This window comes from Procambarus clarkii, chromosome 58 (genome assembly GCF_040958095.1).
Source record: "Procambarus clarkii isolate CNS0578487 chromosome 58, FALCON_Pclarkii_2.0, whole genome shotgun sequence".
NCBI lineage: Eukaryota > Metazoa > Arthropoda > Malacostraca > Decapoda > Cambaridae > Procambarus > Procambarus clarkii.
Window position 1 is genome coordinate 4,257,050 of NC_091207.1, and position 26,493 is coordinate 4,283,542.

Below are 26,493 nucleotides of genomic sequence, written 5' to 3' on the forward strand. Positions count from 1 at the left end.
TGATGGTAGTAGTGTTGGAGGGGGTGTGGGTGGTGGCAGTAGTTTTGAAGGAATGTGCAGGGTGGTGGCAGTAGTGGTGGAGAGTGTGGGTGGCGGTAGTAGTGTTGGAGGCTGTGGGTGGTGGTAGTAGCGTTGGAGGGTGTGGATGGTGGTAGTAGTGTTGGAGGGTGTGGGTGGTGGCAGTAGTGTTGGAGGGTGTGGGTGGTGGCAGTAGTGTTGGAGGGTGTGGGTGGTGTTAGTAGTGTTAGAAGGGTGTAGGTGGTGGCAGTAGTTCTGGAGGGTGTGGGGTGGTGGTAGTAGTGTTGGAGGGGTGTGGGTGGTGGCAGTATTGTTGGAGGGTGTGGGTGGTGGTAGTAGTGTTGGATGGTGTGGGTGGTGGCAGTAGTGTTGGAGGGTGTGGGTGGTGAGAGTAGTGTTGAAGGGTGTTGGTGGTGGTAGTAGTGTTGGAGGGTATGGGTAGTGGCAGTAGTGTTGGAGGGTGTGGGTGGGGGTAGTAGTGTTTGAGGGGTGTGGGTGATGACAGTAGTGTTGGAGGGTGTGGGTGGTGGTAGTAGTGTTGGAGGGTGTGGGTGGTGACAGTAGTGTTGGAGGGTGTGGGTGGTTTCAGTAGTGTTGGAGGGTGTGGGTGGTGGCAGTAGTGTTGGAGGGTGTGGGTGGTGGTAGTAGTGTTATAGGGTGTGGGTGGTGGCAGTAGTGTTGGAGGGTGTGGTTGGTGGTAGTAGTGTTGGAGGCTGTGGGGGGTGGTAGTAGTGTTGGAGGGTGTGGGTGGTGGTAGTAGTGTTGGAGGGGTGTGGGTGGTGGCAGTAGTGTTGGAGGGTGTGGGTGGTAGTAGTAGTGTTGGATGGTGTGGGTGGTGTCAGTAGTGTTGAAGGGTGTGGCTAATGGTAGTAGTGTTGGAGGGGTGTGGGTGGTGACAGTAGTGTTGGAGGGTGTGGGTAATGGTAGTAGTGTTGGAGGGTGTGGGTAATGGTAGTAGTGTTGGAGGGGTGTGGGTGGTGACAGTAGTGTAGGAGGGTGTGGGTAATGGTAGTAGTGTTGGAGGGTGTGGGTAATGGTAGTAGTGTTGGAGGGTGTGGGTGGTGACAGTAGTGTTGGAGGGTGTGAGTGGTGGTAGTAGTGTTGGAGGGGTGTGGGTGGTGTTAGTAGTGTTGGAGGGTGTGGGTGGTGGTAGTAGTGTTGGCGGGGTGGGGGTGGTGGCAGTAGTGTTGGAGGGTGTGGGTGGTTGTAGTAGTGTTGGAGGGGTGGGGGTGGTGGCAGTAGTGTTGGAGGGTGTGGTGGTGGTAGTAGTGTTGGAGGGTGTGGTGGTGGTAGTAGTGTTAGAGGGTGTGGGTGATGGTAGTAGTGTTGGAGGGTGTGGGTGGTGGTAGTAGTGTTGGAGGAGTGTGGGTGGTGGTATTAGTGTTGGAAGGGTGTGGTGGTTGGTGGTAGTAGTGTTGGAGGGGTGTGGGTGGTGACTGTAGTGTTGGAGGGGTGTGGGAGGTGGAAGTAGTGTTGGAGGGTGTGGGTGGTGACAGTAGTGTTAGATGGTGTGGGTGATGGTGGTAGTGTTGGAGGGGGTGTGGGTGGTGGCAGTAGTTTTGAAGGAATGTGCAGGGTGGTGGCAGTAGTGGTGGAGAGTGTGGGTGGCGGTAGTAGTGTTGGAGGCTGTAGGTGGTGGTAGTAGCGTTGGAGGGTGTGGATGGTGGTAGTAGTGTTGGAGGGTGTGGGTGGTGGCAGTAGTGTTCAAGGGTGTGGGTGGTGGCAGAAGTGTTGGAGGGTGTGGGTGGTGACAGTATTGTTGGAGGGTGTGGGTGGTGGTAGTAGTGTTGGAGGCTGTGGATGGTGGTAGTAGTGTTGGAGGATGTGGGTGGTGGTAGTAGTGTTGGAGGGTGTGGGTGGTGACAGTATTGTTGGAGGGTGTGGGTGGTGGTAGTAGTGTTGGAGGCTGTGGATGGTGGTAGTAGTGTTGGAGGATGTGGGTGGTGGTAGTAGTGTTGGAGGGTGTGGGTGGTGGCAGTAGTGTTGGAGGGTGTGGGTCGTGACAGTAGTGTTGGAGGGTGTGGGTGCTGGTAGTAGTGTTAGAGGGTGTGGGTGGTGACAGTAGTGTTGGAGGAATGTGCAAGGTGGTGGCAGTAGTGTTGGAGGGGTGTGGGTGGTGGTAGTAGTGCTGAATGGCGTGGGTGAGGGTAGTAGTGTTGGAGGGGTGTGGGTGGTGGTAGTAGTTTTGGAGAGTGTGGGTGGTGGCAGTAGTGTTGGAGGGTGTGGGTGGTGGCAGTAGTATTAGAGAGCTCTGGGTGGTGGCAGTAGTGTTAGAGGGTGTGGGTGGTGTTAGTAGTGTTGGAAGGGTGTGGGTGGTGGCAGTAGTTCTGGAGGTTGTGGGGTGGTGGTAGTAGTGTTGGAGGGGTGTGGGTGGTGGCAGTATTGTTGGAGGGTGTGGGTGGTGGTAGTAGTGTTGGATGGTGTGGGTGGTGGCAGTAGTGTTGGAGGGTGTGGGTAGTGAGAGTAGTGTTGAAGGGTGTTGATGGTGGTAGTAGTGTTGGAGGGTATGGGTAGTGGCAGTAGTGTTGGAGGGTGTGGGTGGTGACAGTAGTGTTGGAGGGTGTGGTTGGTGGCAGTAGTGTTGGAGGGTGTGGATGGTGGCAGTAGTGCTGGAGGGTGTGGGTGGTGGCAGTAGTGTTGTATGGTGTGGGTGGTCGCAGTAGTGCTGGCGGGTGTGGGTGGTGGCAGTAGTGTTGGAGGGTGTGGCTGGTGGCAGTAGTGTTGGAGGGTGTGGGTGGTGGTAGTAGTGTTGGAGGGTGTGGGTGGTGGCAGTAGTGTTGGAGGGTGTGGTTGGTGGTAGTAGTGTTGGAGGGTGTGGGTGGTGGCAGTAGTGTTGGAGGGTGTGGGTGGTGGCAGTAGTATTAGAGAGCTCTGGGTGGTGGCAGTAGTATTAGAGGGTGTGGGTGGTGTTAGTAGTGTTAGAAGGGTGTGGGTGGTGGCAGTAGTTCTGGAGAGTGTGGGGTGGTGGTAGTATTGTTGGAGGGGTGTGGGTGGTGGCAGTATTGTTGGAGGGTGTGGGTGGTGGTAGTAGTGTTGGATGGTGTGGGTGGTGGCAGTAGTGTTGGAGGGTGTGGGTGGTGAGAGTAGTGTTGAAGGGTGTTGGTGGTGGTAGTAGTGTTGGAGGGTATGGGTAGTGGCAGTAGTGTTGGAGGGTGTGGGTGGGGGTAGTAGTGTTTGAGGGGTGTGGGTGATGACAGTAGTGTTGGAGGGTGTGGGTGGTGGTAGTAGTGTTGGAGGGTGTGGGTGGTGACAGTAGTGTTGGAGGGTGTGGTTGGTGGCAGTAGTGTTGGAGGGTGTGGATGGTGGCAGTAGTGCTGGAGGGTGTGGGTGGTGGCAGTTCTGCTGGAGGGTGTGGGTGGTCGCAGTAGTGCTGGCGGGTGTGGGTGGTTTCAGTAGTGTTGGAGGGTGTGGGTGGTGGCAGTAGTGTTGGAGGGTGTGGGTGGTGGTAGCAGTGTTGGAGGGTGTGGGTGGTGGCAGTAGTGTTGGAGGGTGTGGTTGGTGGTAGTAGTGTTGGAGGCTGTGGGGGGTGGTAGTAGTGTTGGAGGGTGTGGGTGGTGGTAGTAGTGTTGGAGGGGTGTGGGTGGTGGCAGTAGTGTTGGAGGGTGTGGGTGGTAGTAGTAGTGTTGGATGGTGTGGGTGGTGTCAGTAGTGTTGAAGGGTGTGGGTAATGGTAGTAGTGTTGGAGGGGTGTGGGTGGTGACAGTAGTGTTGGAGGGTGTGGGTAATGGTAGTAGTGTTGGAGGGTGTGGGTAATGGTAGTAGTGTTGGAGGGGTGTGGGTGGTGACAGTAGTGTAGGAGGGTGTGGGTAATGGTAGTAGTGTTGGAGGGACTCGCCAGCCAGCAGCCGCCGTGAGCAGACGTGCTCCCAGGAGCTCCCGCCACCTACAGGAGAATCTGAGCGTTGGCTCCGCCCACCTCACTCAGGATTGGTGCGCCAGCGAGCCAATCACAGCCGGCCGGCCGCGTAAGCAGCCAGCCTCACTCACTGCCAGTCGACTACAAGCTCTCTCGGCATCAAGACACGCCGGGGCACCTGTACTGTGTCTCAACCTAGCTCTACTGACGCTTACAGCAGTATGATGTCCTAATAAAATAACTACCCATCCTCATCCTTCAACCCACACCCCCTCCCCCCCCATTCCCCACCCTCTCCTCCCCATTCTCTCCCTGCCTGTACCAAGTCACACCACACACACACTCACACAATACACAATTGCATAACCTACTAATCATAGAATTAAGGTGTGAATAAGGCTGTCTTTCTAAACTGTTTCTACCTCTTGTATTTCGCCATTCCAAACGATCATTCCCGAGCGGTAGCCAAAACCGGGTTCTTGAAATTCTCGCGGAGGTTTGATCGGGCATCTAACAGCCTTGTAGCAGGCTTAGGCTATCGATAGGTTCAATTACCACCTTGTCTAGTAGTTCTAGTTGCCTAGCAACTAGAAGTTAGAGGCCTCGGCCTAACTAACACCCACCATCCACTTAGTCTACCTGGACACTTCACAGCCACCCACCATAGTATAGATTAGATTAGGCTGCCTGGCCCACCAAGCTATGGCGACCAAAGTCAGATTCACAGACGAATCTGGCCGGGTTCGTACCCCAGCCCAACTACTTGAGGTGGTTCACGAGGCCACCCAGATTACCTACAAAAATGTGTACAAAATAACGAATGGAGCCATCTTGTTGGTACCCAATGCAAACCTCCCAGACCTCCTTTCGTCAGACACCATGAACAAACTAAGGGAGAAGAATATCACTGTCTACCCCCCTGCAGAATTCCAAGCCCAACGCACCATCTTTGTACATAGGATCCATGACATCATCATGGATCACTCAAATGAAGAAATAATTTGCAGAAATAGAGAGGAAAAACAGGGATGTTAAAATACTTCAAGCCCACAGATTCACAACCCAACGCAACAACCAAGTACTGAAACTTACTCTGGCTTCACCGGAGCAAGCAACGCAAGTCTGCACACAAGGCCTTTCTGCATTTGGCATCATGGCTGAACCTGACAAAATCAACCCACAGAGGTTTTACAAGCTCAAGCAATGCTTCAAATGCTTTCAGTATGACCACTATTCCAATGCATGTAACAATGGAACCCCCAAGTGCAGCAGGTGCACAGGGGAACACAGCTACAGGGAATGCACAAACCCAACACCCAAATGTGCTCTATGCAATGGTCCACACATTGCAATCTCGCATCTTTGTCCTCGCAGGCAAGAGGCAATCAAGCAATTGCATGAAACGGAGACAACAGCCCGCCAACAGGCAGCTATTACCATCCCTGCCCCTCCTCCACCAGTAAATGCCTGGGGCATCCCTAACCAACAACAGGCCCAGTCGGTGGCCCAAGGGGGACACCAAAGCACCCAACATCTCCATAACCCCACGGTTATACCAGAGCAAACCCAGAATCATACACAACAGGCCCCAACACCTAACTCTCTTGCACCAAACCCCGACCCTAAGCCCAGCTTAGGGGCCAAACTCCTAACATTTGCACAAATCCAATTTCCTGACAACCCAGTGAAGCTCCTAGGTTTCTGGAACTCACTTAGGAAAGACAATGGCCTGCCCCCTGTCCATATGTCCGAGGACTCGCTTGCCTACTTGACTCCTAACATCACAACAACCGCCGGCCAGGCCCAAGCACAACCCAACAACCCCAACCCTAGTACTCCTCGCCCCCAGGCCTCAACCAACGCCCAGGAGACTCCAAACTCCCTGAACAACTCCGGCCCTTCCACCCCGACAACCTGGCAAACACCTATGTCCACCCTTCCTGAAACAATCCCACATAGGATCGTCCTCAAAGCTATCACAAATTCCCTTGCCATACGGAACCCCATCCGGGGCCCTAGGAATTTTCGCTTCAAAAACCGCAGCCCCACAACAAGATATTCCACACAACGCTGTACCAAGAGGCCTAGGACCAACACTTACAGCCGAACCCCGTCCCCTGAGGACGGAGCAAGGGCAAGCAGCCCCCACAACTCTCCACCAGAGAGCGAATCTAGCACCACGGATGTGGACATCATGAACAGCAGTGACACCGAAGACCCCTCAATGGCACAGCAACGTATGGAAAACCCCAACCCCAACCAATCCCCGACCAGAACCAGGAACAAGATACCTGGCTCAACAGCTTTACCCCCCACCTCCACAAACAGAAGCGACCAAACCGAATGTAATAACATTGGCGCTACAGCCAAACAAACACTTCTGTCTCATAGTCAATAATGGGGATCACAATCCTTCAGGTGAACATCAGACATTTCTTCAACAACAGATACCTTCTCACTCTGGAAGTAGCCAGACTTAACCCAGATGTAATCTTACTCAATGAAACAGCGGCCAGACAGGACCAGCACATCTCCATCTGGGGATATTCCACCAGGGAAGTCAACAGGGGTAGGTTCAGTGGGGTGGCAATACTAATAAGAAGAGGACTCTCCTACCGCCCCATCCTCGTAGAAGACGACAACTTTCTTGCAATAGAACTCACCACTTCACACGGCCCCCTCATCGTCTGCACCGCATATCTACCACCTAGACTGGCCTACCTCCCCTCCATCCCTCTGAACAAGCTGCTCGACAGGAATCTCCCCACTATCATCGCAGGAGACCTGAATGCCCACCATCAGGCCTTATTCAACGCACCTGCCAGGCCAGACCTCAAGGGCAGGCAGCTCTTCAATCTAATGCAAAACCGGGACCTCTCCTTCCAAGGCCCCCACTTTAAGACGTTCTTTGCGGGCAACCAGAGGGGCACCCCTGACATAGTGCTGACCAACAGAGATTGTGACCTGTTCCACTGCAGAGTAACCCCAGGCAAGAACGTGGGGTCGGACCACATCCCTGTGGTCACATCCCTCCAAGCAGCCCCCTTCAGATATGTGGCACCACCCAGGCCCAGACTGGGAACCATACGTGCCCGTGAATATGACACCTTTCCTTGCTGACGACCCCATCATTGAGTTCGAGAACCTCCCAACCCAAACAATCGACCAAGCAGTAAACACCATCCACAACCGGATCCAGCTTGCAACCGAGGCCACTTGTGAAATATCCACCACAAGGACTTACCACCAATATAAGCCGACCCGAGAAATCAGAGGCAAAATGAATGAGTACCAGCGAGCCTGCCAAAGCCACTACCAAACTGGCCAGCCACCAGCGTTGACCCTACAAACACTCAGAAGGGAAACCATAGACCTTACGCTGACCCACAAGAGCCACATTTGGGGAACCCTAGTGAGACAGGCCAACCAGTACAAAAGGGAGCCGGGTACTTTCTGGCGCAAGATCAGACAGCTCCTGGGATCAGTTAACCCCAGCCTCACCCACCTTGTACACACATTCCTTGACGAAGATGAAGAGGAGCAGCAAGAAAAAATAGAAGACCCACAGGATCAGGCTGACCTCATGGGCGCAGCCTGGAAAAAGACACTCACAGCTTCAAACAGCAGAGCCTTCAACAACACTCACTTTGAACGTGTCAACCAATGGACAACAGAAAATGCCGCCTCCCTTAACAGCACCCCTCTGATTGACCTGACAACCCTAGAAGACGATCACCCTCTAACAAGACCCATAACTATGCTAGAGATGAGAGGAGTCATCAAAAGCACCAGAGATAAGGCCCCTGGACCATCAGGGATCAAAGCGCTGCAGATCAAACTTCTACCAGGCAATCTTATGCAATCCATACTCAACCTATTCAACGCTATGCTGGCATCGGGTCACATTCCTGTAGCATTCAAGTCAGCCAAGATGATATTCATTCCCAAACCCAAGAAAGACCCCCACCAACCTGGCAACTACCGACCAATCTCCCTCTTAGACACGATAGGCAAGTGCTTTGAAAAAATCATGTCAAACCGTCTTAACTACTACATGGAGTACAACAACCTCTTCACAGAAAAGCAGTTTGGCTTTCGAGCACATAGATCAACCCAGCACGCAATTAACATCATCTACGACGCCGTAAGCTCAATTCGAAAGCAAAAACAGGTAGCTTTGATTGCAACGAGGGACGTACACAAGGCCTTCGACAGCTTGTGGCACGATGGTCTTGTGTACAAATTAGCAGACTTACCAGCGCAAAACTGGACCCTCCTCAGGCTGATCAGAAATTTCCTTAAGAATAGGCAAGTTACCCCCAGCTTCAAGGCAAAAGAGGCCGCAGCCTTCACCCCAACAGCTGGAGTCCCCCAAGGATCATGCTTGAGCCCGGTTCTCTTCAACATCTTTGTAAATGACCTACCCCAACCAGAGTATAGGGACACCATTATCGTACAATTTGCGGACGACGTAACACACGTAATAACATCTAACCCTAGCATCCAAGCGGCCAAGCATGCAACTGTAACCCGTAAGGCAAACGTAGAACTAGCAAGGACTGCTAACTGGGAAAGGAAATGGAGGATCACCACTAACCCAGAAAAGATCCAATTAAGCACTGTCGGCTGTATGGCCTTCTCTATTGAAAATGAGGGGGGAATAAGAATCAGGGGTGAACCCATAGCCATCTCAAACTCCAACACAGTGCTCGGGTACAACTTCAACAGGCTACTCAACTCCTCCCAGTACGTATCCCAGAAGACAGCGATGGCCCAGGGCTCACTGGCGAGGCTCTTCCGTTTCAACCAAGCCCCATCCCACATCAAGCTCCACCTGTACAGAATGATCATAAGGCCTAGCTTGGAATACCCCTACGTTCCCCTGAACCTCACCAACAAATCCAACATGCTTGAAGATTCAACGAGTACAAAACAAAGCACTTCGCTTTGCAGAGGGCCTGACTCTGAGGGACAGGGTAAGAAGTGACCTGATCCATGAGACGCTCAACATGAAGCCAATGAACATTAGGCTCAGCTACCTGGCCAGAAGACAGCTGTACCGTATGAAGAACATGTATGTCCCAGACCCCAGAAGATCCCTGCGTAGCAGAAAACACCACCAGCGACTACGAGATCCACGAACCACCACACAGAACCAGAAGAATCACTCTCCAACAAAAAGTGATCAGACATATCCATGATGAGGCCTTCCCAAGCCCTCAGATACTAAGCGGTTTGCCAGACGATCCAGATGAGTGGCCCATCCCGGACCCAATCTACACCAAATGAAGAATAAAGAAAGAAAAAAAAATAAAATAAAAAATAAATAAATAAATAAAAAAAAAAAAAATAATAATACAAAAATATATATATATATATATATATATATATATATATATATATATATATATATATATATATATATATATATATATATATATATATATATATATATAAATAAAACACCTACAAAAAAAATATAAAACCAAAAAACCATTTGTCGTGGCGTCAGAAGTGAAACTACCCTGATGTTTCTAAGATTAGCCTCCTTCAGCCAACTCCATCGGCTCTAGTGCTTTAGGACACCAACAAGGTCACAAACACTAGCCCCCCCAGCCAATGTACTGACAACCCAACATAACACATACGCAAACAAACAACACATACAAAAATGTCAACCCATGGTGGACAGGCCACCGAACTTTCAAACCTCCTCTCTCTCTACACCCGCATCCTCTTCCTGAATTTCATCTCCCCATCCCTTTACCTCCCCCATCCTTTCCATTCCCTATCGACATCAATCCGAATCCGAAGTGTTGGAGGGTGTGGGTAATGGTAGTAGTGTTGGAGGGTGTGGGTGGTGACAGTAGTGTTGGAGGGTGTGAGTGGTGGTAGTAGTGTTGGAGGGGTGTGGGTGGTGGTAGTAGTGTTGGAGGGTGTGGGTGGTGGTAGTAGTGTTGGCGGGGTGGGGGTGGTGGCAGTAGTGTTGGAGGGTGTGGGTGGTTGTAGTAGTGTTGGAGGGGTGGGGGTGGTGGCAGTAGTGTTGGAGGGTGTGGTGGTGGTAGTAGTGTTGGAGGGTGTGGCGGTGGTAGTAGTGTTAGAGGGTGTGGGTGATGGTAGTAGTGTTGGAGGGTGTGGGTGGTGGTAGTAGTGTTGGAGGAGTGTGGGTGGTGGTATTAGAGTTGGAAGGGTGTGGTGGTTGGTGGTAGTAGTGTTGGAGGGGTGTGGGTGGTGACTGTAGTGTTGGAGGGGTGTGGGAGTTGGAAGTAGTGTTGGAGGGTGTGGGTGGTGACAGTAGTGTTAGATGGTGTGGGTGATGGTAGTAGTGTTGGAGGGGGTGTGGGTGGTGGCAGTAGTTTTGAAGGAATGTGCAGGGTGGTGGCAGTAGTGGTGGAGAGTGTGGGTGGCGGTAGTAGTGTTGGAGGCTGTGGGTGGTGGTAGTAGCTTTGGAGGGTGTGGATGGTGGTAGTAGTGTTGGAGGGTGTGGGTGGTGGCAGTAGTGTTGGAGGGTGTTGGTGGTGGCAGTAGTGTTGGAGGGTGTGGGTGGTGACAGTATTGTTGGAGGGTGTGGGTGGTGGTAGTAGTGTTGGAGGCTGTGGATGGTGGTAGTAGTGTTGGAGGATGTGGGTGGTGGTAGTAGTGTTGGAGGGTGTGGGTGGTGGCAGTAGTGTTGGAGGGTGTGGGTCGTGACAGTAGTGCTGGAGGGTGTGGGTGCTGATAGTAGTGTTAGAGGAGTGTGGGTGGTGGCAGTAGTGTTGGAGGAATGTGCAGGGTGGTGGCAGTAGTGTTGGAGGGGTGTGGGTGGTGGTAGTAGTGCTGAATGGCGTGGGTGAGGGTAGTAGTGTTGGAGGGGTGTGGGTGGTGGCAGTAGTGTTGGATGGTGTGGGTGGTGGCAGTAGTGTTGGAGGGTGTGGGTGGTGGCAGTAGTATTAGAGAGCTCTGGGTGGTGGCAGTAAGTGTTAGAGGGTGTGGGTGGTGTTAGTAGTGTTGGAAGGGTGTGGGTGGTGGCAGTAGTTCTGGAGGGTGTGGGGTGGTGGTAGTAGTGTTGGAGGGGTGTGGGTGGTGGCAGTATTGTTGGAGGGGTAGTAGTGTTGGAGGGGTGTGGGTGGTGGCAGTATTGTTGGAGGGTGTGGGTGGTGGTAGTAGTGTTGGATGGTGTGGGTGGTGGCAGTAGTGTTGGAGGGTGTGGGTGGTGAGAGTAGTGTTAGAGGGTGTTGGTGGTGGTAGTAGTGTTGGAGGGTGTGGTGGTGGTAGTAGTGTTGGAGGGTGTGGTGGTGGTAGTAGTGTTAGAGGGTGTGGGTGATGGTAGTAGTGTTGGAGGATGTGGGTGGTGGTAGTAGTGTTAGAGGAGTGTGGGTGGTGGTATTAGTGTTGGAAGGGTGTGGTGGTTGGTGGTAGTAGTGTTGGAGGGGTGTGGGTGGTGACAGTAGTGTTAGATGGTGTGGGTGATGGTAGTAGTGTTGGAGGCTGTGGATGGTGGTAGTAGTGTTGGAGGATGTGGGTGGTGGCAGTAGTGTTGGAGGGTGTGGGTGGTAGCAGTAGTGTTGGAGGGTGTGGGTGGTGGTAGTAGTGTTAGAGGGTGTGGGTGGTGGCAGTAGTGTTGGAGGAATGTGCAGGGTGGTGGCAGTAGTGTTGGAGGGGTGTGGGTGGTGGTAGTAGTGCTGAATGGCGTGGTTGAGGGTAGTAGTGTTGGAGGGGTGTGGGTGGTGGCAGTAGTGTTGGATGGTGTGGGTGGTGGCAGTAGTGTTGGAGGGTGTGGGCGGTGGCAGTAGTATTAGAGAGCTCTGGGTGGTGGCAGTAGTGTTAGAGGGTGTGGGTGGTGTTAGTAGTGTTGGAAGGGTGTGGGTGGTGGCAGTAGTTCTGGAGGGTGTGGTGTGGTGGTAGTAGTGTTGGAGGGGTGTGGGTGGTGACAGTAGTGTTGGAGGGGTGTGGGAGGTGGAAGTAGTGTTGGAGGGTGTGGGTGGTGACAGTAGTGTTAGATGGTGTGGGTGATGGTAGTAGTGTTGGAGGGGGTGTGGGTGGTGGCAGTAGTTTTGAAGGAATGTGCAGGGTGGTGGCAGTAGTGGTGGAGAGTGTGGGTGGCGGTAGTAGTGTTGGAGGCTGTGGGTGGTGGTAGTAGCGTTGGAGGGTGTGGATGGTGGTAGTAGTGTTGGAGGGTGTGGGTGGTGGCAGTAGTGTTGGAGGGTGTGGGTGGTGACAGTAGTGTTGGAGGGTGTGGGTGGTGACAGTATTGTTGGAGGGTGTGGGTGGTGGTAGTAGTGTTGGAGGCTGTGGGATGGTGACAGTAGTGTTGGAGGATGTGGGTGGTGGTAGTAGTGTTGGAGGGCTGTGGATGGTGGCAGTAGTGTTGGAGGGTGTGGGTCGTGACAGTAGTGCTGGAGGGTGTGGGTGCTGATAGTAGTGTTAGAGGGTGTGGGTGGTGGCAGTAGTGTTGGAGGAATGTGCAGGGTGGTGGCAGTAGTGTTGGAGGGGTGTGGGTGGTGGTAGTAGTGCTGAATGGCGTGGGTGAGGGTAGTAGTGTTGGAGGGGTGTGGGTGGTGGCAGTAGTGTTGGATGGTGTGGGTGGTGGCAGTAGTGTTGGAGGGTGTGGGTGGTGGCAGTAGTATTAGAGAGCTCTGGGTGGTGGCAGTAGTGTTAGAGGGTGTGGGTGGTGTTAGTAGTGTTGGAAGGGTGTGGGTGGTGGCAGTAGTTCTGGAGGGTGTGGGGTGGTGGTAGTAGTGTTGGAGGGGTGTGGGTGGTGGCAGTATTGTTGGAGGGGTAGTAGTGTTGGAGGGGTGTGGGTGGTGGCAGTATTGTTGGAGGGTGTGGGTGGTGGTAGTAGTGTTGGATGGTGTGGGTGGTGGCAGTAGTGTTGGAGGGTGTGGGTGGTGAGAGTAGTGTTGGAGGGTGTTGGTGGTGGTAGTAGTGTTGGAGGGTGTGGTGGTGGTAGTAGTGTTGGAGGGTGTGGGTGGTGGTAGTAGTGTTGGAGGGTGTGGGTGATGGTAGTAGTGTTGGAGGGTGTGGGTGGTGGCAGTAGTGTTGGAGGGTGTGGGTGGTGGTAGTAGTGTTGGAGGGTGTGGTGGTTGGTGGCAGTAGTGTTGGAGGGTGTGGGTGGTGGCAGTAGTGTTGGAGGGTGTGGGATGGTGGCAGTAGTGTTGGAGGGTGTGGGTGGTGGCAGTAGTGTTGGAGGGTGTGGGTGGTGGCAGTAGTGCTGGAGGGTGTGGGTGGTGGCAGTAGTGTTGGAGGGGTGTGGGTGGTGGCAGTAGTGTTGGAGGGTGTGGGTGGTGGCAGTAGTGTTGGAGGGTGTGGGTGGTGGCAGTAGTGTTGGAGGGTGTGGGTGGTGGCAGTAGTGTTGGAGGGTGTGGGTGGTGGTAGTAGTGTTGGAGGGTGTGGGTGGTGGCAGTAGTTCTGGAGGGTGTGGTGGTGGTAGTAGTGTTGGAGGGGTGTGGGTGGTGACAGTAGTGTTGGAGGGTGTGGGTGGTGGAAGTAGTGTTGGAGGGTGTGGGTGGTGACAGTAGTGTTGGAGGGTGTGGGTGATGGCAGTAGTGTTGGAGGGGTGTGGGTGGTGGCAGTAGTGTTGGAAGGAATGTGCAGGGTGGTGGCAGTAGTGGTGGAGGAGTGTGGGTGGTGGCTAGTAGTGTTGGAGGGTGTGGGTGGTGGCAGTAGTGTTGGAGGGTGTGGATGGTGGTAGTAGTGTTGGAGGGTGTGGGTGGTGGCAGTAGTGTTGGAGGGTGTGGGTGGTGGCAGTAGTGTTGGAGGGTGTGGGTGGTGGCAGTAGTGTTGGAGGGTGTGGGTGGTGGCAGTAGTGTTGGAGGGTGTGGGTGGTGGCAGTAGTGTTGGAGGGTGTGGGTGGTGGCAGTAGTGTTGGAGGGTGTGGGTGGTGGTAGTAGTGTTGGAGGGTGTGGGTGGTGGCAGTAGTGTTGGAGGGTGTGGTTGGTGGTAGTAGTGTTGGAGGGTGTGGGTGGTGGCAGTAGTGTTGGAGGGTGTGGGTGGTGGCAGTAGTGTTGGAGGGTGTGGGTGGTGGCAGTAGTGTTGGAGGGTGTGGGTGGTGGCAGTAGTGTTGGAGGGTGTGGGTGGTGGCAGTAGTGTTGGAGGGTGTGTGTGGTGGCAGTAGTGTTGGAGGGTGTGGGTGATGGTAGAAGTGTTGGAGGGTGTGGGTGGTGGCAGTAGTGTTGGAGGGTGTGGGTGGTGGCAGTAGTGTTGGAGGGTGTGGGTGGTGGCAGTAGTGTTGGAGGGTGTGGGTGGTGGCAGTAGTGTTGGAGGGTGTGGGTGGTGGCAGTAGTGTTGGAGGGTGTGGGTGGTGGTAATGACAACACAAGTGATGACACTTACCTGCTAGAGCCTCACTAGAGTATTGTCCTCACAAGGGTCGTCTGTTGGTATCCTTGGCTTGAGACGGAGGTTCGAATCTTCAAAGGTTTCAAAAGCTTCACGCCGCAGGCGTTAAGGCCCATCATCAAGTCTCTCCAGCCGTCTGCTGTCAGTGTGCCGCCGGAGAACCTGAGCGTTCTGTACCTGTTGATGACCACACACCTGTAGTCAGCTGGCTCTCATCTGCTCTACTGGTTGACAACCACTACAGCTGGCTCATCACTGCCACAGTTGGCTCGTTACTGCCACAGCTGGTTTTTCCCTGCCATAGCTGGTTTGTCTCTGCCACAGCCTTCTCGTCACTGCCACATCTGGGCCACTTTCCCCAAAGCTGATGGGCACCCGACTAAGCTGGAGTACACAAAGTCTAGAGCCTAGAGCTTGTCATCCTTTGCCATAGCTGCTCTACACCTGCCACACCTACCAGAGCCGTGCTACACCTTCCAGAGCTGCACCACACCTTCCAGAGCCGTGCCACACCATCCAGATTCGCACCACACCCTCCAAAGCTACACCACACCCTCCAGAGCTGCACCACACCCTCCATGAGCTACACCACACCCTCCAGAGCTGCACCACACCCTCCAGAGCTGCACCACACCCTCCAGAGCTACACCACACTCTCCAGAGCTACACCACACCCTCCAGAGCTGCACCACACCCTCCAGAGCTACACCACACTCTCCAGAGCTACACCACACCCTCCAGAGCTGCACCACACCCTCCAGAGCTACACCACACCCTCCAAAGCTACACCACACTCTCCAGAGCTTCACCACACCCTCCAGAGATGCACCACACCCTCCAGAGGTACAACACACCCTCCAGAGGTACACCACACCCTCCAGAGCTTCATCACACCCTCCAGAGCTTCACCACACCCTCCAGAGATGCACCTCACCCTCCAGAGGTACACCACACCCTCCAGAGCTACACCACACCCTCCAGAGCTTCACCACACCCTCCAGAGCTTCACCACACCCTCCAGAGCTGCACCACACCCTCCAGAGCTACACCACACCCTCCGGAGCTGCACCACACCCTCCAGAGGTACACCACACCCTCCAGAGCTACACCACAACCTCCAGAGCTGCACCACACCCTCCAGAGGTACACCACACCCTCCAGAGCTACACCACACCCTCCAGAGGTACACCACACCCTCCAAAGGTACACCACACCCTCCAGAGCTACACCACACCCTCCAGAGCTGCACCACACCCTCCAAAGGTACACCACACCCTCCAGAGGTACACCACACCCTCCAGAGCTACACCACACCCTCCAGAGGTACACCACACCCTCCAGAGCTACACCACATTCTCCAGAGCTACACCACACCCTCCAGAGCTACACCACACCCTCCAAAGGTACACCACACCCTCCAGAGGTACACCACACCCTCCAGAGCTACACCACACCCTCCAGAGGTACACCACACCCTCCAAAGGTACACCACACCCTCCAGAGCTACACCACACCCTCCAGAGCTGCACCACACCCTCCAAAGGTACACCACACCCTCCAGAGGTACACCACACCCTCCAGAGCTACACCACACCCTCCAGAGGTACACCACACCCTCCAGAGCTACACCACATTCTCCAGAGCTACACCACACCCTCCAGAGCTACACCACACCCTCCAAAGGTACACCACACCCTCCAGAGGTACACCACACCCTCCAGAGCTACACCACACCCTCCAAAACTACACCACACCCTCCAGAGCTACACCACACCCTCCAGAGGTACACCACACCTTCCAGAGCTACACCACACCCTCCAAAACTACACCACACCCTCCAGAGCTACACCACACCCTCCAAAACTACACCACACCCACCAGAGCTACACCACACCCTCCAGAGCTACACCACACCCTCCAAAACTACACCACACCCTCCAGAGCTACACCACACCCTCCAAAACTACACCACACCCTCCAGAGCTACACCTCCCCTGCCACAGCTGGTCCTCACCTGCCACAGCTGGTCCTCACCTACCACAGCTGGTCCTCACCTACCACAGCTGGTCCTCACCTGCCACAGCTGATCCTCACTTACCACAGCTGGTCCTCACCTACCACAGCTGATCCTCACTTACCACAGCTGGTCCTCACCTGCCACAGCTGATCCTCACTTACCACAGCTGGTCCTCACCTACCACAGCTGGTCCTCACCTACCACAGCTGGTCCTCACTTACCACAGCTGGTCCTCCCTTACCACAGCTGGTCCTCACTTACCACAGCTGGTCCTCACTTACCACAGCTGGTCCTCACCTACCACAGCTGATCCTCACTTACCACAGCTGGTCCTCACTTACCACAGCTGGTCCTCACCTACCACAGCTGGTCCTCACCTGCCACAGCTGATCCTCACTTACCACAGCTGGTCCTCACTTACCACAGCAAGTCCTCACCTGCCACAGCTGGTCCTCACTTACCACAGCTGGTCCTCACCTGCCACAGCTGATCCTCACTTACCACAGCTGGTCCTCACCTACCACAGCTGGTCCTCACCTACCACAGCTGGTCCTCACCTGCCACAGCTGATCCTCACTTACCACAGCTGGTCCTCACCTACCACAGCTGGTCCTCACCTACCACAGCTGGTCCTCACCAACCACAGCTGATCCTCACTTACCACAGCTGGTCCTCACCTACCGCAGCTGGTCCTCACCTGCCACAGCTGGTCCTCACTTACCACAGCTGGTCCTCACTTACCACAACTGGTCCTCACCTACCACAGCTGGTCCTCACCTACCGCAGCTGGTCCTCACCTGCCACAGCTGGTCCTCACTTACCACAGCTGGTCCTCACTTACCACAGCTGGTCCTCACTTACCACAGCTGGTCCTCACTTACCACAGCCTGTCCTCACCTACCACAGCTGATCCTCACTTACCACAGCTGGTCCTCACCTACCGCAGCTGGTCCTCACCTGCCACAGCTGGTCCTCACCTGCCACAGCTGGTCCTCACCTACCACAGCTGGTCCTCACCTGCCACAGCTGGTCCTCACCTACCACAGCTGGTCCTCACCTGCCACAGCTGGTCCTCACCTACCACAGCTGGTCCTCACCTGCCACAGCTGGTCCTCACCTGCCACAGCTGGTCCTCACCTGTCACAGGTGACTCTCGCCTGCCAAGTGTGGCAACTGTTCCTCTCCGACATATAATCATCGACCAGCTAGTACACACCTGCACTGATATTAATTTAAACATATAAATATAAGTATGGCCAAAAACTTTCCATGAGAGCTCCCTACAACATACTAACTCAAGTATGTTTGTTGTCCACGAGAGCACTCTGCAACATACTAACTCAAGCATGTTGGGTGTCCATGATAGCACTATGCAACAAACTAACTCATGTTGGGTGTCCATGATAGCACTGCTACATACTAACTCATGTTGGGTGTCCATGATAGCACTCTGCTACATACTAACTCATGTTGGGTGTCCATGATAGCACTCTGCTACATACTAACTCATGTTGGGTGTCCATGATAGCACTCTGCTACATACTAACTCATGTTGGGTGTCCATGATAGCACTCTGCTACATACTAACTCATGTTGGGTGTCCATGATAGCACTCTGCTACATACTAACTCATGTTGGGTGTCCATGATAGCACTCTGCTACATACTAACTCATGTTGGGTGTCCATGATAGCACTCTGCTACATACTAACTCATGTTGGGTGTCCATGAGAGCACTCTGCAACATACTAACTCAAGTATGCTGGGTGTCCATGAGAGCACTCTGCAACATACTAACTCAAGTATGTTGGGTGTCCATGAGAGCACTCTGCAACATACTAACTCAAGCATGTTGGGTGTCCATGAGAGCACTCTGCAACATACTAACTCAAGCATGTTGGTTTTCCACGAGAACACTCTTCAACATACTAACTCAAGCATGCTGGGTGTCCATGAGAGCACTCTGCAACATACTAACTCAAGCATGTTGGTTTTCCACGAGAGTACTCTGCAACATACTAACTCAAGTATGTTGGGTGTCCATGAGAGCACTCTGCAACATACTAACTCAAGTATGTTGGGTGTCCATGAGAGCACTCTGCAACATACTAACTCAAGTATGTTGGGTGTCCATGAGAGCACTCTGCAACATACTAACTCAAGTATGTTGGGTGTCCATGAGAGCACTCCACCACATACTAACTCCAGCATGTTGGGTGCCCATACCACTAAATTCTTCAACACGCGAATGCTATACAAATATAGCATATTGGGTAGTCAAAATATCAAACTGTAACAGACTCCAACATGCTGGATATTCATAACTTCTCTCTGCAGCAGGCAAAATATATTACCTAGAATATACATGTATTAGGTTCTGAGACTTCTACTCCCCGAGCTCTGCCTACTGCAAGGGCTGACGTAATACCTTCATCTAGCAGGCGTTTGCTTGAAGCAGCACACACATCCATTATAACCGGGTTGGTCCGACAATTCCTCCAACAACTTTATCTATATAAATAAAAATGGAAATGTTCGTTTGTTCAAAATCGCTAATCTCCGAAAGTTCTAAACCGATTGCTTTGAAATTTTCACAATTCCAGGGACCTGCCCGAAACGCTACGTGTACTAGTGGCTGTACAAGAATGTAACAGCTCTTGTATAAATCTCAAAAAAAAAAAAAAAAGTTCCATACGCATCCGAGCGGATTTTTATTTACATATTATATAGAGGTCACCTCTGAGACGGAAAAAACATGCTTTATTTGAAATACTGTGTTTTTCATGTATTTTTCATGTGAGGGAAATCTTGGAAACCTCTTTACTGATTGCTTAGAAATTTTGACACAACGTTGCATTCGAAGAGGCGCGTGTTTTGATATACCTACTATATACATGCCTCACCTGTGACAGGAAAAAAGCATGCTTTTTTGAAAGACAGCGCCATCTGTTGGACGTAAGTGCAACACATGCTGTAATCTCCACAGTTCTCCGTCGATTTCTTTGAAATTTGACACCAACGTTCCATTTGAATACGTGCGTGTTTTTATATTCCTACTATATAGATGCCACACCTGTGACAGGTAAAAACATGTTTTTTTTGGAAAAACAGCGCCATCTGTTGCATGAAATAGCAACACACACTATGGTAAATATGTTATGATTCCATTTCAATGTTTCCAATTGCATTGATAAATTTAATTTTCATAGATTTCGATTTATTTTCATTTTGATTTTATTATTTTGTGTGACATTGCAGTGGAATTGAACTGGGTTGTTTACCATACCGTTCATTTCGTGAGTATAAGTATAGATGGCACACCTGTGGCAGGTAAAAGCATTCTTTTTTAAATGGGTCATGGTCTATACATGTCTCCTACCATGGGTCATGGTCTATACTTATCTCCTACCATGGGTCATGGTCTATACTCATCTCCTAGCATGGGTCATGGTCTATACTTATCTCCTACCATGGGTCATGGTCTATACTTATCTCCTACCATGGGTCATGGTCTATACTTATCTCCTACCATGGGTCATGGTCTATACTTATCTCCTACCATGGGTCATGGTCTATACTTATCTCCTACCATGGGTAATGGTCTATACTTATCTCCTACCATGGGTCATGGTCTATACTTATCTCCTACCATGGGTCATGGTCTATACTTATCTCCTACAATGGGTCATGGTCTATACTTATCTCCTACCATGGGTCATGATCTATATATTGACTAGACCTAGAATCAGTTCACTTAAAGATATAATCACTGGAGCACTAACTCTGGACAGAAGAGCCTCCAATAGCAACAGGTGGACCCATTGTGCGATAAACACCATCAATACATTCGATATAACAAACACAGTCACTGAGAAGGGTGTCGACGAAATACATGCAGACTTTGTTATGCAAGCCCCTTGGGAATCTCCGCCAGCAGACTTTAAGATTATGGTTATTGAAGGAAAAAAGAACCAGACAAATCCTCATCTGCTACGTAACATTGCACAGATGCATATAGAAGCAAACTTGGCATCTGACAGCTTCACATACTTCACAGATGGATCAGTAGACCAGCAGGGACAAGAAACCGGAGCTGCAGTTAAAGCAGGAAACTCTGTAAATAGTTGGAGGCTCTCAAATGGCTTTTCGACTTTACAAACAGAGATGCTAGCCATTCAAAAGGCTTTCGAACATGCTCTTGCTGAACACCGAGAACATGTTATCATACATACAGATTCGAGAACCGCCATTGAAACCTTGCAACAAGAACACATATATGATAACATACATCTGATCATAAATGTCATATCATTAATGCAAACACTCAAACGACAAGGCCGACGGGTACTTATCAACTGGGTGCCAAGTCATGTGGGAATAATAGGAAATGACATTGCAGACGAAGCTGCAAAACGTGCAACTAAGAGAAGAAATATAGACATTTACATACCACAGAGTCTATCACAGATTAAGAAAGAAATTAGAAACAGAGCAATGCAAAAGATGTACAGTGACCACAACACAGCAGTTACAAGATCAGGATCTGCGGGTTGGTACAAGAATTCAACCAACTACGAACCACTTAGTTTGATGAAAGGGAGCAATAGAGCAACAGAAGTACACTTACATCGCATCAGGCTTGGATACCCATGTGCATAGGAAATAGGCTTAATTACAGGTTCTGGAAGATGAGAGGAAATATCAGCACTGTGGAGAAATGCCCGACAGACCACTGTAACATTATCTAACACAGTGCACAGATACAAACCCATTAAGATTTCAACTTAGATTCAACAGAGCAGAAGAAGTTGTTAAACACATATGGCAAAATCTTACTGAAGCAACCATACGAGTCATAAATACTCATACTCAGCCCAAGTAAAACAGAAGTAAGCAGCATTTAGTGGGCCAGCCAGAGGCTTTGGGCCCGCGCAGGAATATCCCTGCAAAAAAAAAAAAAAAAAATGGTCTATACTTATCTCCTACCATAAGTCATGGTCTATACTTATCTCCTAATATGGGTCATGGTCAATACATGTCGATTACCATGGGTTATGGTCTATAGTTATCACCTACTATTAGCCATGATTATATATATAAATAAAAATGGAAATGTTCGTTTGTTCAAAATCGCTAATCTCCGAAAGTTCTAAACCGATTGCTCTGAAATTTTCACACAACGTTCCATTCGCATCCGAGCAGTTTTTTTTATATACATGTTATATAGATGTCACGTCTGTGGCGGGAAAAAACATGCTTTATTTGAAATACTGTGTTTTTAATGTGTTTTTTATGTGAGGGAAATCTTTACCTCTTTACCGATTGCTTTGAAATTTTGACACAACGTTGCATTCAAATAGGCGCGTATTTTGATATACCTACTATATACATGCTGACCTGTGATAGGTGAAAACAATTTAAAAAAAAAAACAGCACCATCTGTTGGACGTAAGGGCAACACACTCTGTGATCTCCGAAAGTTCTTTACCGATTGCTTTGAAATTTTGACACAAAGTTCCATTCGAATATGTACATGTATTAATATACCTACTATATAGATGTCACACCTGTGACAGGTAAAAAACATTCTTTTCTTGGAAAAACAGCACCACCTGTTGCGCGTAAGAGTATCACATGCAATACTACACGTTACAATTCCATTTCAATGTTTCCGATTGCATTGATAAATTTAATTTTCATAGATTATGATTAAAAAATTTTGTGTGTCATTGCGTTGGAATTGAGCTTTGTTGTTTACCATACCATTCATTTCATGAGTATAAGCATAGATGCCACACCTGTGACAGGTATTTTTTTTTTAAACAGCACAATCTGTTGCATGTAAGTGCAACACATGCAATACTAAATATGTTATGATTCCATTTCAATGTTTCTGATTGCATTGATAAATTGAATTTTCATAGATTATGATTTATTTTCATTTTGATTTAATTATTTTGTGTGACATTGCCTAGGAATTGAGCTGTGTTGTTTACTATACCGTTCATTTCGTGAATATAATTTTTTTTTTTCATTTCGTGTTTTTAACTGTTCTTCTTATTCTTCAGTGATGAGATCACTGAACATCAGATCATTTGATGTTCCCAATTTTCTGATGAGAACATTAGAAAATTTGGGAATGCATCGAAAGAGGGAGTGGGAAATGAAGGAGAACTAGGGGACGGGAGTGGGGGATGGTGAGGACAAGGAGACGAGGGGGGGGGGGGTGAGGGAGGCGAATGGTGAACGGTGGGGAGGACAAGGGAACAGGGGCGTGGGGGTTGGTGGAGAGGAAGCGGGGACAGGGGCGGAGGGGAATTTTTGGGAGGACGAGGGGACGGGGGAGGGAGAGATAGTGGGGAGGACGAGGGGACGGGGAGGGGGAGATAGTGGGGGGCACGAGGGGGATGGAGGAGTGGTGAATGGTGGGGAAGACTAGGGGACGGTGGAGTGGTGGATGCTGGGGAGGACAAGAGGACAGGGGAGGGGGGGAATGGCGGGGAAGATGAGGGGATGGGGGAGTGGGGAATAGTTGGGAGGACGATGGGACGAGAGAGGGGAGAATGGTGGGGAGGACTGGGGGACAAGGGAAAGTTGCTGTGGCTCAGCAACACACATGCGTTGCTGAGCCACAGCAACGCGTGGCCGGGTACAGCTAGTGTATATATATATATATATATATATATATATATATATATATATATATATATATATATATATATATATATATATATATATATATATATATATATATATATATATATATATATATATATATATATATATGTTGGGAGGATATTGAATAGTTGTGTATTGTTGATGATCATATAGAGTTCTCATATTGTGTTCACGGCACCTGTACTTTTCAGTCGGTCGATTCTTCATTTGTTTCACACATTTGTAGCCCAGTATGTTGTTGTTTTGTTTTGCATATGTAGGATCTGACCTGCCATTGTTTTGCATGTATATATTACCTGATATATCTCTCGTATCCATCCTAGAGAGCACATTTTGAGTGTTTTTAGATGCTCCCAATAATTGAAGTGATCTGCCATGTCTGTGTGCCGTGTATGTTCTCTGTATTCCCTCTATTCTAAAGGGAAGGTAGAACCGAGCAATACGCAGGTCGGAAAGTACAAATGATGTGAATTGTAAAGCATTGTTACAGAATCCCTGGAATTAAAGGTTCTTATAATCCACTTTATCATTTTACTGGCTGAGGCTGTGTGGGCGTGTATGGGGTAGTTTTCCTTCCACGAGGATATCTGATTGTCTCTTGCACTGTGGATTTCGTGAAATGTTTTGCATTTTTACCACACACCTAACTCACTGGAAAAACGACTGTTAAAATAATTTTGTTTTCTGTTACCCAATTGGAAACGTTATTGATATCGGTTTGTAGTTTTTACATATTTTCTAGAGGCACTTTTCATACATATTTGTTAGTCATCTGCAAAGAATGGCACGAAACTTTGCTTTACCTGTTTATCCTTTGTGCACATAAACATAAACATAGGAATGTGCCTGAATGCCAACAGCGACTGCCCGGACAGGTACAAGAGGAGTTTTGTTAACGCTTATGTCGACCGTGCTCTCAGCCACAGCTCAGAATGGAAGCAAGTCGACGAAGAACTCTGTAGGGTAAGGCAGGTCCTAGTCAACAACGGCTTCTCCAATGGTTTCGTGGAAGACATCATAAGAAGGAAAGTGAAACGCCATGCAACCTCTGAAGAGACAACTAACACAACACCTATACCCCCTATTAGACTGTTTTACAGGAACTTCTTTTCCACAGCCCATAAAACGGAGGAAAGGGTCCTGAAAGATATTGTCAGTAGAAACGTTATACCTACAGACAAAAATCAGAAGATACAACTGACGATTTACTATAAAACCAGAAAAACGGCCAGCCTACTCATGAGAAACTCTCCAAACACAAAGCAGAACGCTTTAAAAGAGACCAACGTCGTCTGTGCCTTCACATGCCCTCTAGGGACTGTAAGCCTAAAAAAAAACAGTATATAGGCAAGACAACAACATCTCTTTCCAGGCGTTTAACGATGCATAAGCAACAGGGCTCCATTAAGGAACATATAATCTCTTCCCACAAACAAACCATCACCAGAGAAATCTTAGCAAACAAGACAGAAATCATCGATAGATACAGCGATAGCAGGCGGCTTGACGTCTGCGAGGCACTACACATCAAGAAGTCAACACCAGCAATCAACAGCCAATTAATGCACAACTATATTCTACCCACTTCAAGACTCCGCTCCAATATAGAAGCATCAAGAAATATGGACCAATAGGCTTTCTACAATTACTTCCATTCAATACCCATTGTTTCGTGTTCTGTCTTGTGTTTGAATTTAATACCCATTCAATACCCATTGTTTCATGTTCTGTCTTGTGTTGGAATTTAATACCCATTGAATACCCATTGTTGAAAGTTCGTTTTTCACCTCATCCACCTCACCCAAATGTAGATATAAACCTCGAAGATGTGTAAGCTCTATTCAGTTTCAGTTGTGTGTTTGTAAACTAAAGTCTTTGAAAATGTAATAAGTTTTACGAAACGCGCTCAAGTGTCGCGTCAGACTAGAAATAAAAATGAATTTTGGAGAATTGATCTTGGAATTACCATCAACAGTGAAAAGAAACATAAGAAAGATAGAGAAAATTCGTGTTAGAATTATTAATCTTACTTTTTCGGTCATATTTAATAATATATATATATATATATATATATATATATATATATATATATATATATATATATATATATATATATATATATATATATATATATTTATATAAAATAGGGAAGGGAGTACCACCTCTGGCTGGAAGAAGGGGGACCCATAGCCTCGGAGGAAACCACACATAACGCATTGGAGGGAATGTAGGTCCCCCTCCAATACAGTTTCTGTGTGCTTTTCTCCTACCACCCCCTTTCCTTTTTTTTTCCTTTATTGTGTATTTAAAGGTTACAAAACATACAAGACAAATGCCTAAAGGTTATGGAAAGGTTATAAAGGCTATATATATATATATATATATATATATATATATATATATATATATATATATATATATATATATATATATATATATATATATATATATATATATATATATATATTATATATATATATATATATATATATATATATATATATATATATATATATATATATATATATATATATATATATATATATTGGTGTATACTGGCAGCAGGTTTTCTTTTAAACATGTCTCATTGAATATGACCGCATATTCTGTATTTACTATCTTCTGATTTAGGGCTTCTATCCCTCTAACTGTTTTCTTAGCATCAGGGCTTAGCTGAAATAGGAGTTCTCCAAAACTCATTTTCGTAATTTCAAGGTGAAGAAAAGAAGTGAATTACTATAGAATGTATTACACTTATTTATACAATTTGCACAACGTTTCGAACCTCCATGGTTCATTCTCAAGTGAAAAGAATTTTCAGGACTGGTTGATTTTATACCTGCACTGGGTCAGGTGATAAGATAATAAAGGTGAAAACATGGGGGGATACATAAGGGATAAATGGGGGGGTGAAACATAAGAACATAAGAATAGATAGAGGTAACCGCGGAAGGCCTATTGGCCCATACGAGGCAGCTCCTATCTACATACAAAGATTAATCAAGTGTAATTGGCCTGTTATGTTGAACAGTGTCTTCTATGTTGGCATCGTTATGTTCTGGTCTTGTCCTTACTCTCATGGTGGGTAGAGTAAATAGTTCCGTGATTTGGGTGTTCATGGTAGGCTGTTCTATTCTTATGTGAATTGCTTCAAGAATTTGTAATCTTCTTGCATCTTGGGTTTTGTCTATTATATATATATATATATATATATATATATATATATATATATATATATATATATATATATATATATATATATATATATATATATATATATATATATATATATATTTATATATATATCTCACCGAACATAGGTGCATCTGCGGAACTGCGATGGCAGACCAATATGGTCGTCATGGTCTGGTATGTCGTAAATCACAGGGTAAAATTGCAAGACATGAAGAAGTCAACGACATCATCAAGAGGAGCCTCGCCACAGCCCGCTGCCCGGCACAAAGAGAACCACACTTATCCAGACCTAACGACCCTCAGAAGCGCCCTGATGGGGTCACCTTGCTACCTTGGAAGGATGGTAAGCAAGTGGTATGGGACTATACGTGCGCTGCCACACTGGCCAGTACCTACCTCCACTACAGCACACG

General features: G+C 48.9%; 1 long non-coding RNA gene across 1 annotated transcript in view; it reads right to left on the reverse strand.

Moving 5' to 3' along the window:
• Positions 1–26,493, reverse strand: part of LOC138353468 (uncharacterized) — a 108,283-nt gene that overhangs the window by 34,449 nt on the left and 47,341 nt on the right. The window contains exon 2 of the long non-coding RNA XR_011223163.1: positions 14,186–14,368. This is a non-coding gene — a long non-coding RNA (uncharacterized lncRNA). The remainder of the gene's footprint in view (positions 1–14,185; positions 14,369–26,493) is intronic.